General features: G+C 28.3%; 1 long non-coding RNA gene across 1 annotated transcript; it reads right to left on the bottom strand.

Moving 5' to 3' along the window:
* Positions 1-1,591: 1,591 nt before the first annotated feature.
* LOC111286002 (uncharacterized) lies at positions 1,592-15,543 on the bottom strand. Its single transcript, XR_002689792.2, has 3 exons — positions 15,389-15,543; positions 15,244-15,297; positions 1,592-12,664 (listed from the first exon to the last, which is right to left on the bottom strand). It is a non-coding gene; the product is annotated as an uncharacterized LOC111286002 (long non-coding RNA).
* Positions 15,544-16,055: the final 512 nt, after the last annotated feature.

Genomic DNA, 16,055 nt, shown 5'->3' with positions numbered 1-16,055 from the left:
AGTCGATAACGTTTAATCTTTATTTGCATAAATTGAAACATTTAATCTTGAGTTGAGCAACCACATAAATATTTAATTCCAAATTGAGCATTTAGCCATAAAAATACTATTTTTTTCGTGCTACCGTATCTCAACGCAAGAAGAATAATCTTATCATAAAGCTACAAGATGAACGTAGAATGTGGACAACTAATAGATCTAAAATTGAAAGGATAATTTTGGACTATTTTTAGAACATTTTTTATACATCTTATTCTACTAATATGGGGAAAGCGAATGATAATATAGATAGAAGGATCACAGATGAGAAGAATATGCGATTTGACATGGGCTTTTCTAGTGAAAAGGTAAAGAAAGCACTATTTCAATTAAATCATAATAAGGAGCCTGGATCAGATGGGATGAATGCTTTCTTTTACCATAATATTGGCATATAATGGAAAAGAAATAACTAAGGCAGTAGTGCAATTCTTGAATCAAGGGGATGTCTTTTTTAATATCAACCACACTAATATTGTGTTAATACTGAAAGTGGGTGCACCTAGTCCTATGATGGAATTTCGACCAATTAGTTGATGCAATGTGCTGTATAAGATCATCTTGAAGATGCTAAGAAACAGATTGAAACATATACTACTCATGATTATCGGACCTCACTGAAATGTATTCATTCTGTTATAATGATTTTAGGGATTGTTAGACCAAAAAAATTTAAAAAGTTTCAAAACAAAGAGAGTCACCACTAATTTTTTTGAAAGTGTGATTCACCACCTAAAACGTTTATCTTTTTAATAAAATAAAAAAATTTAAGGTTTATCAAAAAGATATTTTGAGTCTTCAAAAATAGAGTTAGATTTGGGAATTCAATTATGTGTGGAAAATGATTAGTATTTCCATAACGACCATTCAAAAATGGTACCAATTAATCATGCGTTATCTTTGGTTTTGAATAAATAATATTTTTGGTCTTTGAAAATAGAGTTGGGTTTAGAGGTTCGATTACTAGTAGGGAAAGATTAGTGTCACGGTCCTAAATCTCACATCGAACATAATAGGAGGGTCACTGAGGTATAAAAGGGTTCACACCACCTCTTCCTTGTGAGGCACCTTTTGTACGATAAAACCGTGAGGTCAAGGGGGCCAGAACGGACAATACCTCACAAAGGTGTAAACCGTGGTGGTTAAGCTGATTCGAAACACCGGATGAGTGGATGCCCGGGTCGCGGAGCTTCACGGGTTCGGAGCTTAAGTCTCGATTCGTGACAAGTGATATTAGAGCCAACCCTAAACCGTTTGATCCACGTTAAGTGCCTCGAATGAGGTAGGTAGGGTGGCCAGCTTCCGTGACGAGGGCATCATGAGGTTGGGTAAAGGAGAATGTCACGGACCTAAGGAAGAGTCTTGAATCTCACATCAAATATAATAGAAGGGTCACTGGGGTATAAAAGGGTTCACACCACCTCTTCCTTGTGAGACGCCTTTTGTAGAACAAAACTGTGAGGTCAGGGGGACCAGAACGGATAATACCTCACTAGGGTATGAACCGTGACGGTTAGATTGATCCGAAGCGTCGAATGAGTGGATGCCCGGATCCCAAAGTCGCGTGGATTCAGAGCTTAAGTCTCGACCCATGACATTAACACATCCACAATACTCGTTCAAAAACAATACCAATTAATAGTGCGTTATTTTTTGTTTTGGATAAAAATTATTTTAATTTGAAATTTAATAATCATCTCCTTTACAAGTGAAAAAGAAAATCAATTTTTACTAAAAACTTTTATTTAGGAATATTATGAAAATCTATAAGTTAAAGAATTATCTCAAAATTTCTCAACATTTAGACAAAATATAAGGATAAATCTTTCTACTTAAGATTCATCATGACATTGCTTTTAAAATGAAAATAACATTCTTTGCAGGTAATAATTGTTGGTGACTCTCTAATATTTGGTAGAGCACCAAAAATTATTTCCCTCAAAATATTATTTTGATTTTATTTTAAAATTTCACATTTTAAAATAACATTTTTCATGAAAAACACTTTTGCACAAAACAAAAATGATGCTACAATTAGTTAGCAAATAATTATTAAAAGGCATAAACATGTGAAATGAGTGCAAACAACAATCTAAAGATGAACATATGCCAATGAATGCTATGCATGATAATGAGATGCAATTTTGTCATTGAGTCATTAAATATAATGAAACCACTCGAACTCTCCAACCTTTAGGTAGAGTTTAGGTGTGACTCTTTATATTTAAGATCATTTTTTATTATTTTTATTCTTTTATTTAATCTCATTATTATTTCAGGTTAAAGAATTGTATGAAAAACTTAACAAAATAAAATTTTCTAAATACCTCATTCTCTAGGTGACATTTATGAACAAACTACTTCATATGAGATTTTCATTCAAATTCTTAGAATTTTGTATGGTTTTGGGTGTGAGCATAGGTTATGGTTTTTAGGGTCTTATTTTAGGGTTTTAAGGCTTTAAGGTTTAGGATTTTATGGTTTCAAAGTTTCTAGGGTTTTAAGGTTTTAGTGTTTTAGGGTTTCAGGGTTTAAGGTTTCAGGATTTTAGCATTTAAATGTTTTGAGGTTTTAGGATTTCAAGGTTTCGGGGTTTTAGGATTTTAAGATTTTAAAGTTTCAGGATTTTAGCATTTTAAGGTTTTAGGGTTTTTGAGTTTTAAGGTTTTGAGGTTTTAGAATTTCAAGGTTTTAGGATTTTTAAGTTTTAGAATTTTAAGGTTTTAGGGTTTTAGGATTTCAGGGTTTTGAAGTTTTAGGGTTTTAGGTTTTTCTCTTTTTTAATTTTTTTAATCATTATTATTCTTTTTTAAAGAAAAATAAAAATGATTGGTAACTAAATTTTATCAATCATCCCTAACATCTAGATAGATTTTCAAAGCAAATTCGATTTTTCAATTTTTCTTTAGCTTTTTAGGTGAGATTGTGATCCAAGAGAGGGGTGAATTAGATTTCTCCAAGTTCTTCCCAAACAATGATTTCAAAATAATTGAATGAAAAATTAAAATTAATATCACAGTATGATACAAATGATAATAATTGATATAACTAGAAGTAAATATAATCAGCAATGAAAATAACAAGATAGGGATAAAAAAATCAAACACAAAGATTTATAGAGGTTCAATCCTTTTCCACAAGGCACCTACATCGTCTCTTCTTGGTTATCCACACCAAAGCTTTAATCCACTGATTAAAGAAAAACTCTTATAAAATATAAACCTATCTTGTACTAAATCTTTATCTTTTTTAAGGTTTAGATAGCAACTTTTACCATTACAATATCAAGAGGATACCTCACATCTTACTTACATGATAACCTAAATAATTTTGCAAACTAAAATGCCTCTCAAGATTGAGTGTTTGCCTAATGGAGTGCAAAAAAAATTGATGAATGAAACACAACAATATTTTAGATACAAGAAATGTAAAAGATATTGAATTTAAGCTTTAAAACTCTTGATTTCTTTGAGAGAATGAAAATATGACTTGTTTGATATTGCTCTTTTGATTCATCAATCTTCTTGATGTGTTTAGTGCCCAATTTATAGAGGAATTGAAGAACTAACCATTGGGGATGGTTTGGAAGAAGAAATGCTTTTTGGAAAAAAACTAGCTGTTGGAGTTTTTCTACGCATAGAGGATCGATCTCTTTTTGGTACCAATCGATCCCTTTTTCAGGTGATCGATCCCTTAGTTTGGGTGATCGATCCCTTTTCAAATCTTGGTGTAAAATTTTCATTTTGGAGAAAAAATAATCGATCCCTTTTTTAAGGGGTCAATTCTGTCAAAGCTAGGTAGTTGTCTCCTATTTTGCACTCTACTCACTAATTTGATCATATATTGAGTTATACAAATCTAAATAAAAAATTGTTTGAAGATTTAAAAACTAGATTTAAAAGGCTTTCTATCCATATAAAACTCATCACTAATTCATTGTATATGAGTTATAATGAATTTTTAAAACTACCTTTTATGCAGTTTTAAGACAACTGCAAAGTATCTAGTAAAACTTCAAAATATTTTCTTAGCAAATTTAGATTTTTATTTTATTTGATTTATTAAAAAGTAGACTCAAAGAGCTTTCTAACAATATAAGATTCAAAGATTAAAGTTTTGTGAATTAATACAGAAAAATAAAACAAGTCCAATGTTGAAAAACTTTGTTATTGTAAAATAACTTTCTTAAATTAATCTATTTCTTAAAACTAACATTATCAAAATTGTATTAAGTCTAAAATGAATAAGTTCACTTTAAAAATAACAATTGAACTTTCATTTAAGCTCAAATAAATAATCTTTAAAGATAAATTTAATTTGAGAAATAAGAAAACATAAAAGCAAGATTTGTTTATATTTTGAAAAACACATAATTTATTTTGTACAAAAAAAAAACTTAAGAATATATACTAAATAAATCTTTTTCAAAATCTTAATCAAGCTTATTTAGCTTAATGTTTTAACATTTTAAAGTAAGGATCAATTCAAGGCTAACAATTTCCTCTTTTTTTATATGATAAAACTTAAAGATAAATTTGCTTAATAAAAAACTTTTTTTAAGACGTAAGATTTTGAAAAACATTTTGAAAAATTCCTCTTAAACATTGTATGACAAAACTTTTCCTTAATTAATGCATCTTAATCCAACATAACTCAACAAACATATGTTAGTCAAATATATGAAATAAGCACAATCAAACATATACATGTCAAGCACAAGTAAATTTATTCATATGATATTTTTCTCCCTTTTTGTCATAGCAAAAAGGCATGAACGTATTAATTAGAAAATAAACACAAAGAGGCATCATTAACAAATATATTCATGAAACATTTCTCCTCATTTTTGTTTATACTCATTATACCAAATGTTTAAGTTCCTATATCAATTTCTATAACCATACAATAAGAAGTATTTTTAAATTTTTTTCCTTTTTGTCATTTCAAAAGAAAGAGATATCAATTCAAAGAATGGGATAAAATGCTTGATATCAATAATATCAAAAGTATTTTAAATGCATGTAATCAAGTGTAATATACATAATAAATTTCACATACATGTATTCAAGCACAAAAGTATAAGTGTATCCAATTGAAATGTTATAGCACAAAATCATTCACTTAGTCTAACCACATGAAATTTATGAGCAAAAAGATAATAAGTGATATGTAACGTATTCATAAATCATGTTATTATAATATGTGCTTAGAAACATCAATAGCAATTAAGTATAAATTCAAGCACATGCATACAAGCTCATACCAATTGTTAAAGATATATTATCACAAAGCATATCAATTGTTATCCCAAAACAAATCAAGCAAAATTGTATTATAAGATTTCTCCTTCTTTTCAAAATAAGGATTAACCAATTTAAGGCGCACACAATTTTGCATGAAAGGTATAAACTATATCAAAGATAGGCATATGAATAAGCATCTATGAAAGTTCAAAAAATGTTTAACAATTTTGATACCAATTATTAGCAATTTTATTCAACAACTTTTATAGAGCACACATACTTTAAGCATATGAAAGATTCATTCAATACATGTATATATAATAATAATAATCTTTTATAAGCTATCCTATCCAAACAAGAACCAAAAACTTATATGTATTTAATAAAACATGACTACTAATGAGCAATAAAATTCAATTATCATCATGTCATAATAAAGATTATTCAAGCATTTTTCAAACATGATGAACATATAAGCTATAACAAAGAAATAATAATAGTATAATTATTCAAATATATTTCAAATTATTTCAATGCATAGTAATGTACTTAACTCAAACATATGCAAGCATTCAATCATATATTTCAATCAAAATCATACAAGCATATGCAAAATACATAAGTAATATACCGAATTAAAAAAATATGCAAGCATTTTGGCACAATTTGATACTTGCCTCAATGATCTCAATCAATGAACATGTATATAAATTTCAAATTTATAATTCATAATCCATGAGTTAAGGCAATAGAAAGATAAAAAAAATCAATATATTCAACTCATATCCATGTCCAAAGATTCAAACAAATATTTATGCAATAAAAGCTATTAATCAAAGCAATCGAGAACTAGATATGAATATTAATCAATCCAAGCATTTAACAAAGTTAAGACAAATTTTATTAAGTAGTTTGGTGATTAATTTGTACAAAGTGTTCATAAATTTAAACATAATATCTCATTTTTACACATATCAAAGCAAATATGTATATGTATTCAAACTCATTCATTATATCATAAAGTCGATACATTTACCTTTATCCATGTCAAGCTTTGTTGTGGTGCTCATTTGGCTTTAAATTCTTCAATCCACTTCATTTGAGCAAAACTAGGTTGATTGATAAGGATGACATGCTTTGCTTGCTATACTTGAAATTCTAAAAATGTAGGCTCATTCATGGTCATTTCAAGTTCTCCTAGCATAGACTTAGAAAATATTCTTGACAAAGAAATAATCATTAATAGCATTAAGAATATCAATTGACAAAAATTATACTAATTGTTAGAAAATGAATTTCATATTCTAAGTCATTATAGGCAAAAGAAAATTTAGCTAATTAAGAACAAGTTGCCAATTTGCTATCAAATAATTCAATATTAACTAAAGCTATAAACCATTCATCATAATAAACATCATATAGCACCATGATGGCACTAAAGTAAAAGTTCTTAAGTAATATGCAAAACATCAATATTTATAAATCATTTATGAACACAAAGATGACATATTCAATAATCATGCATATTCAAAAAATTACTAAAGAATATGTCAAAATAAATTTTAGGCCATATGAAAACTAAAAACTCAAGGAAAACATATTTATCATAAAAAATATATTCAAAAAAATTTTAGCACAAAACCATGAATATGTCTACACAAATTATAGGCTATAACGGACAATGACTTAAGGAAAAAATAAGCACCATAAGAAAATTACTCACTTAAGTCATATTGAAAGCATGTCAAGTAAAGTTCAATCATATTCATATAAACACACACTTGAAAAGAACAATAAATGAACTAACAACACATCATTAAACACAATTAGTTCATCAATACTTAATCCCAAACCAAAAGATAAGTCAATTAAGCACAAGTTCCAAAATGTTTCACAAAATTAATGAATCAATTTAGCACAAGAGTAAATATATTTAAAAAATTTTAAAAATCAAGAGATAAAAACACAAATAATATCTAAATATCAAAATCATTCACATAATCCCAATATTAAGAGCATTCACATGTAATCTCACAAATTCATTAAAGCATACATGAATTCTTCTAAAGATTTATGTCAAGCAAATAAGCATTAAACACAATAACAGGCATGAGAAATTATTAAAATTATGCATTCAAAAGCAAAAATAAATACATACACAATCAAGCTCATATTTTTCAAAGTTATGCAAATTATAACATATAATCAATTTCAATCAAATTTGCAATATCAACATAGTATATGTGGGCATATATTTTTTTCAAAATAATTTAGAATCAATCAAGATATATCAATAAAGTATATAGCAATTAAGCACTTCAACATTCAACCAAGAATAAGCAACAAATTTCAAATACTCTTCAAATAAATATTAGGCTTAGAGATTACCCACTTTTATTGTGTATCTAGAGTATCCAATCTTCAAAAACACATTGTAACTCCCTGCTCTAACACACCTACAAGAGACATTCTCATTTGATTTTTGATACCCAAATTACTTTGGGTCCTTGAAAGTTAGTGACCAAGTCTCTAGTTCCTTTTGAAACCCATACTTGCTTAATTTTAAATGAAACATTTCTTTTTATAGGATAAGTATGTATAGTATGATCATAAAAATTACAAAAATTACATTTAATCATTTTAGCGTTTAACTCTTATATAAAAACTCTTGTTTTTTATTCATCAAAGCATCAAAATTCTTTTTCAAATCAAAATTTTCTTTTTCTAAAATTTCATACCTATTTTGAGAGGTCTTTAAATCTATTTTCACCATTTCATTTTCTTTTTCTAACATAATTTTTGCATTCATCAAACACTTGCTCTCTGCATTCAACATTGAAATCATTTTGTTATATTTTATTCTCATTGATTTAAATTCCATAACTAACTCATTAAAGGTATCTTATAATTCATCAAAAGTATATGAATTTGAATTAATTAAGTTAAAGGTTACCTTAGGCTCTTCAAGAGCTATGAGACATGATGCATTTGTTGAAATTTTATTTTTCATGTAGCTCATCCAACTTTCTTCATATCTCATTTGAAGTGGAGTAATTTAAGACCAAGTTAAAATTGTGAAAGTCAAAAGCTCCATAGAGAAAACATTTTGCCTTGGCATCATTTATCACTTGCTTCATGTAGTTTGCATCATTTGAAGAAATTTCAAGCTCTTTCTCTATCACATTTCTAGTTTTAAAATCTTGGGCCATTATGAATATCTTCATCATTTTTTTCCATTCATAAAATTTAAATTTATCAAACATAGGAGCTTTGAGGACTTTCTCACTATTTTAGAACCTAAATTGAGCCATAGGATCTTTATTAAAGGTGGTTAAACCTACAAAAATAGATCAAAACTCTGATATCAATTGTTAGCTTTTTAGGTGAAATAATATAAGAGGAGGTGAATTGGATTTTTTCAAGTTCTTCCCAAACAATGATTTCAAAATATAATTGAATGAAAAATTAAGATAAATATCACAATATGATGCAAATGATGATAATTGATATATCTAGAAGTAAATATAATCAATAATAAAAATAGAGAGATAGAGATAAAAAAATCAAACACAAAGATTTATATAGGTTCAATCCTTATTTATAAAGCACTTACGTCCTCTCTTCTTGGTTGTCCACACCAAAGCTTCAATCCACTAATTGAAGAAAAACTCTTACAAGATACAAACCTATCTTGTACTAAATTCTTATCTTTTTTTATAATGCTTATATAGTAACCTTTACCCTTATAATATCAAAAGAATACTTCACCTTTTGTTTATAAGATAACCCAAATGATTTTTGCAAACTAAAATACCTCTTAAGGTTGAATGTTTGCCTAATGGAGTATAAAAAATTTGATGAATGAAACACAACAATATTTTAGATATAAGAAATACAAAAGATATTGAATTTAAGCTTTAAAACTCTTTATTTATTTGAGAGACTGAAAATATGACTTGTTTGATCTTGCTCTCTTGATTCATCAACCTTTTCTGGTGTGTTGGAGTTTTCAATTTATAGAGAAATTGAAGAACTAGTTGTTAGGGATGGTTTGGAAGAAGAAAGGCCCATTTGAAGCTTGAAAAAACTAGCCATTAGAGTGTTTTTGAACATAGGGGATCGATCCATTTTTCAGGTGATCAATCCCTTTTCAAATCTTGGAGCAAAATTTTCATTTTGGATAAAAAAAACTAATCGATCCCTTTTTGAGGGATCAATCCTGTTAAAGCTGGATGGTTGTCTCTTATTTTGCACTTGACTCACTAATTTGATCATATCTTGAGTTATAGAAATATAAATAAAATTTGTTTAAAGATTTAAAAACTAGATTTAAAGGGCTTTTTATCCATATAAAATTCATCACTAATTCATTGTATACTAATTATAGTGAATTTTCAAATCTACTATTTATGCAATTTTTAAACAACTACAAAGTGTCTAGTAAAAATTAAAAATATTTTCTTAAAAAATTTGGATTTTGATTTTGTTTGATCCTTTAAAAAGTAGACTCAAAGAGCTTTCCAACCATATAAAATTCAAATATTAAAGCTTTGTGAATTAATATAGAAAAATAAAACCAATTCAATGTTGGAAAACTTTGTTCTTGTAAAACAACTTTCTTAAGCTGATCTATTTCTCAAAACTAATATTATCAAAATTATATTAAGTCCAAAATGAATATGTTCACTTTAAAAACAACAATTGAATTTTCATTTAAACTTAAATAAATAATCTTTAAAGATAGATTTGATTTAAGAAATAAAAAAACATAGAGAAAGGTTTGTTTACACTTTAAAAAACACATTATTTATTTAATACAAAAAATAATAAAACTTAAGAATATATACCAAATAAATCTTTTTCAAAATCTTGATCAAGCTTATTTAACGTAATATTTTTTCATTTCAAAATAATAAAAATTAAAACTACCAATTTAATCCATCTTATACATATTTAATCCTATAATATTTTTATCTTTTTTTAAAACAAAAATTAAAAATGAAAGAAATTTTATTTATTAATCTTTGGTTTGTGAAGCAAAATATCATTATAACAAATTTGGCTATTAGTGATGCATACAATAATGTCACTAAATATTTGTTTTTCGTCATCGTATATATTTTGTGACAAAAAATTAAACATCATAACGTTCATCACATTTGTACCATCGCTAAAGGTTTAATGTTACTATACTAAAATATCGTTATCTATTGTGAATCTAAGGTGACTAATATTAAATGTCATCTTATGCTTTCTTTTTTTGTGACATTAAGTTTTGTCAGCTATATGTGAAAAAAATACCATTAAATGCTATAATCATCATAAAATAAATGATAAAAACTGATATATTATTGATGAAATGTAAATCGTTATAGTATTGGTAACATAATTAATGTCATTTATGATTATAAGATAACGTCAAACGTAACATTAAAATCAAATGTCACCTTATGTTTTATTTTTTTTAACGTTCGGTTTCATCATCTATATGAAAAAAACATCATTAAATTCTATAATCAACAAAATAACTAATAAAATATGATATATTAGCAATACTATAATCGTCACAAAATAAATGATAAAATTTTATATATTAGTAACAAAAGGTAAATCATCACAATATTAATGACACAATTAACGTCACCTATAATTGTAAGATAACATCATAAAAAATTCCATAATGTCACTAAATATATGTGAAATGTTTAATTTAGGTGACGATATGTTAAATTTATTTCAATTAAATTTGTCATCAATTATAAATTTATTTTCGTCACTGAAATAAATATCATTGGTTGAATATGACGATAATACAATCGTCATGGAAAATATTTTTAAGTGACAAATTAACCATTTTAATGTTGAAAAGAATTTCTTTTATAATGGTGACAAAATATTGAACGTCACAAATCCCAACTATCATCTTTCTAGAATACTCTAATATAAATAATATTGTTCTTGCAAAATTTTGTATAAATAAGAAGAAATTATAAAGTATCATCCAAATATCTGCATTTATTTTAAATTTATCGTTCATTATAGTCAATTCTAAAATCATATAGAAATAATAGTCTAAAAAACAAAGAGTATTAGGAATACGAAATAGTACGTGATCAAATGCATGTCTTGAATCTCTCAATCCAATTTTTATATCGAGGGTGATTGTATTTATTGTAAGTTTGTGTCACTTGAAGCTATAATAAATAATTAATAACAAATATTAAATGACAATAGATATAATAAGATCAAAATAAAACAAGACCATAGGATACATCATAATAAAGTACACAATACTCACATTCTAGTCAATTGACAAAAATTGGACACAACACCAGAATGGATCTATTGAAATATTCGTATTTCTTAGACATGCATGTAAAAAGGATCAAGGTTCATTCAATATATATATATATGCTTTGATAGAATTTAAGGCTAGTGCATCACATAAGGATTTTGTTAGCAGTTGACAAGAAATAATGCAACTCAAAATTATATTAAAATTTTTACTTGTTTTTGTTTTTAACAATCTTCAAGTGATCTAAGCCAAAGAGAGATTTTTTTTTTAATTCACTACTGCAAATCAAAAATAGAATTAAGGACTGTTTAAATTGCTTCGTAACTAAAGTAAATCAAAAAACAAATTTGTAATAGATTTCAATTTTAAAACTGATTTGTTTTTAGCTAACTGCTCAATTATACTTAAACGAGCCTTAACCAAACAGTTCGAAAGGTTTGTTATAGTCATGGAAAGGCTGAAAACAAATCTGTACCTGCAGAACTGACTGTTACATCATAACCCCACATGGTCTCCCCCTTGCCCTTTTTTCGCGTGTAAAACAATAGCAAACAGTAGTAGTAGCTTCGTTTCAGTTAAATAGGATAGTACTAGCTAGTTTCTTTCTATCAAGCTTATTTCTATTTCCATATTTCTCATATCTTCTTCTGTAAGGATTTGTGAACAACAAAGGATGTAACAGGCTATCTGCCAGAAAGGAATATAATATTATCAGGTTCTAGTTTTACTCTGTCTCTCTAAATTGCATAATTGCTCCACTAATGTAGGCGGATTACTGAATTGGACAAACTCACTCCATGTTTCAGAATCATATCATAAAAAAGTGGCAAAACTAGGAAAAAAAAAGATTACCTTAATTAAATAGCTCAACTATGGGCTAAAATAAATTAAAATTAAAAAAAAAAAAGATAGAATTTCAAAGAGAGAGGAAGGAAGCATAATCAACTTTACCTTGAGACTTTCTCTTATTACCTTGAGACGCAAGATTATTCAATTAGTAGGAATTTGAAGTGCCAAGAAAAGAAGAGTGACCAAGAATCAACAGTTTCTGTGGAAATAAAGGAGACTGCTGGGACTTCTGCTAGTTCTGCAAAAATTCCACAATTACAGGGATCAGATCCACAAGCAACATCATCTGAATCAGCTAAGGGAAGTACAGAGGCTAAGCATACGGCATCCCTCAACTAAACTGTATTTATTGCATCAGTATGCACAGGCTATTGCAGAACTAGCTCAAGAAAAGGTGATCTTTCTATTCTTTTCTGTTGAGCAAGTACAAAGTATATCTTTTTGACTGAGAATGGCATGACTGAGAACGTTACACATTATATTTCTAGCAACAGGATTTTGTACCTTATGGAAAATAGCTAAGAAGTCAGTTTGTTCCCATTTGTACACCCTTGTCCTATCTGGGCATTAGATGATCTGGCTATTCAAACTTGCTACTTAACTTTGAGAAAGCCTGATTTGTTGATATTGTCGTTGTTGTCTAAACTTTCAAACACTTTAGCTTTTGTAGTTTAAAGATTAGTGCAAAATATAGCCTTTATTGCGTAGGTGTACTGTATTCACAATTTGATGTAAAAGGACAGTTAGTACTCATCATATTTTAGCACGTGAATTTTCCATTCATAGTTGAGTGGTCATTTCTATTGCCATTGTTGCAGTCTACATTCTTGGTCATTCCCCTAACTCGTAATAAAATCTTCTATGAATACATATTAATACAAAATTGTTATTATTATAAATAATACAAAATTATTATTATAAAAAAATTTTTATTAAATTTTAAAATTACTTTAAAAATATTTGTTAGCAAGCAAAACCCAGATCACTTTTTTTTTTCAAAAATTTATACCGACTGTCCTTTACATCTGGTATTCCCCTAACTATGGATACTAGCTACATCATAATTGTTGCAGACTACATCTATTAACATCTTTACATTTGTCCCTATCTTAGTGCATTTGGTGACTTTACATCTAGTATTCAAGGACAAATTTTGCTGTAGGTGCATTCCAAAAACAGAATTTCCGTTGTCATTGTTGATGACTACATTCTTGGTCAAATTCTCACATTGTAGAAAGGTTGCGGGGAAGCATAATCTTGTGTAATTACAAACAATAATAATACTAATAATAATAATAATAACACAGGTTAAGCTTCATAAAGAGATAGCCTTAAGGCCCTAAATAGAGGCAGAATAGTCAACTAGTCAACGAGATCAGAGAAAAGACTGATGTAGGTGTTGAAAGAAGAGCTGTAAAATTTTTTTTGACTCAGAAAAAAAAAATTATGAGAGAGTTAGAAAATAGAAATCAAAAGTTAATATACGAGCAAATACCAAGCCTTCCTCCATTTTCCAATCAACTGTTCACAAAGAGCCGAAAGTTAAAAGCTTCAAAATGAAACTCTGTTTTTTGTTCTGGAAAATGGTCTAAGTGAAACATTAAAAAACAAAATATTCAGAAGGAGAAAGTCATAAAAAGAGAGTGATGGAAGGGAGGATCTAACCAAAGCTAGCATCAACAAAAGATTCAGAAGGAGAAAGTCAATGAGGGTTTATTACAACAACTCACGACCATCAACAAACTCCTTCAGCTAACAAAAAAGCATGTCTTATCAAACTCAAATACATCTGGCCCTTGCCCTTCACAACTTCTAAGGCCACCGAAGCCTGTCATCAGTTCAGCTAGTGAATTTGGAAAGCAAAGGAGGACAAAAGTAGGATGACTCAATCTCTTTAGAAGACCAGAACAGGATTGGCTGACGACAGACAGTCAGTGCTCAAAAACCCAATGATCCACATTCAAAACATTTTTTTGTCTTTATCTTTGGCAAGTCACCAAATGCACTAAGATATTCATCAAAATATTTGTCCTGAATTTGTTTGCTTCCCCTAACTTTTGGAAGGGCCTCTCACTATGTCATCTAGTATAATAACTTCAATCCTTGAGAAAATCAGTTCTAAAACAATCATGGGCTGAAGTAAGAACAAAAAACAATGAATCTTTTATTTACTAACACATTCATCGTACATTGTGAAAGCCTAAACCCATTGAACATTTAGGTGGGAACAGAAAAATAGTTTTACAATATAACCGTTTTTTACATTTTCATACATGACATGTACATTTGACAAGGTAATCAGTCTGAAGCAGTATAAAAATTTTGGGATTATGGCACCTATTCTGTACTTTTTATATTTGATGCAACCTTGTTGCTCCAGGACTCCCCTTGGGCAAGAGAAATTCGTTGTCACTGGAGATCTTGAAGCTTGGGGGTATGCAAACAGCGACATCCGTGCATACCTTGCACGTTGCAGCTATATCTCTTGTGCAGGTTTAGCATTTTAAAATAAAAAATCTAAGTCTCAACCAGTTCCTAAAACTATACTGCATTGAAAACCTAAAATATTCTATCATCTAGAATTGAAAACCTATACTGCATTGATGCCAGATGAGTTGATCTCTAGAAAAAAGATAGACTGAATTAAATAAGATTTAGCATTAACTACATACGACAAAGCTATAACAAAACTACGGGAAAAAATGTCTAACTAGCAAACTTCAGAACATGTTGCTATATTCTACCTAACAAAAAATTGAAATAGACTATAACAGAGCAATCAAACACTGATATGAAGTTTTCCTAAATCCAACTTACGAATGAAAGCACGAATGACTTGCATTTATTTCTAGAGATCATCCATGTTCATCCCTACAGCAAATATTGGGGCTCAGCGTATGGGGCAAAGCCTAAAACCAAAGATTAACAAATATTTTCTGGAGAATTATTTTGGAATGCAAACCTTGGATTGTTAGCCAATCAACGTCCGCCAAATTGCTTTTGGACAGTGGCTTCTACTCGGTTAACACTGGAGAGTGGCTTCTACTCAATTAACCGATTTGGCAAAAGACCAGAGAGGGGAGCAGAGAGGTGAGACGGTTTAGGCAAAAAAACTCACGAGACCGCTACTTAGCCTGGGTTTTGAAGGGAGTATAAGAAACCTAATAAAAAATGTATCTTTCTAAACGGTGTAGTTTAGTGAAACATCAATTGAAATTTCATTTTTATGGATAGTAATAACAAATTAAATATATTTGTAACAAATAAAACTAAAAATGATAAATGTAAATAATATATATTTTTTTATAATTTTTTAAATCATTGAAGCGTAAAGTAGCGAGAGTGTAAAAAAAATATAAAATAACAATAATGTTAAATGCTTGTTATATCACATTAATTTTTTTTCAGAGAAATCATGAGTGTAGACTTAATAAAAATGCTAGGAATAGATTGTCTTCGTAATTCTTTTTATTTAAGATCGTTAAGATTTAAATTTTAATTATTAAAATTAAGAGTTTATTTTTTTTTATTATTTGATAAAATATTTTATCTATTAGAATAAATCCATCATAGATAAAAATTTAAATTTCTAATAACTTTAAAACGTCACAAAAAAATTTGTTACAAAA

Source organism: Durio zibethinus, chromosome 17 (assembly GCF_047325235.1).
Source record: "Durio zibethinus cultivar Kanyao isolate XHJ-2024 chromosome 17, ASM4732523v1, whole genome shotgun sequence".
NCBI lineage: Eukaryota > Viridiplantae > Streptophyta > Magnoliopsida > Malvales > Malvaceae > Durio > Durio zibethinus.
The sequence above is the reverse complement of the archived record's forward strand: the minus strand, read 5'-3'. Positions and strand labels throughout refer to the sequence as shown.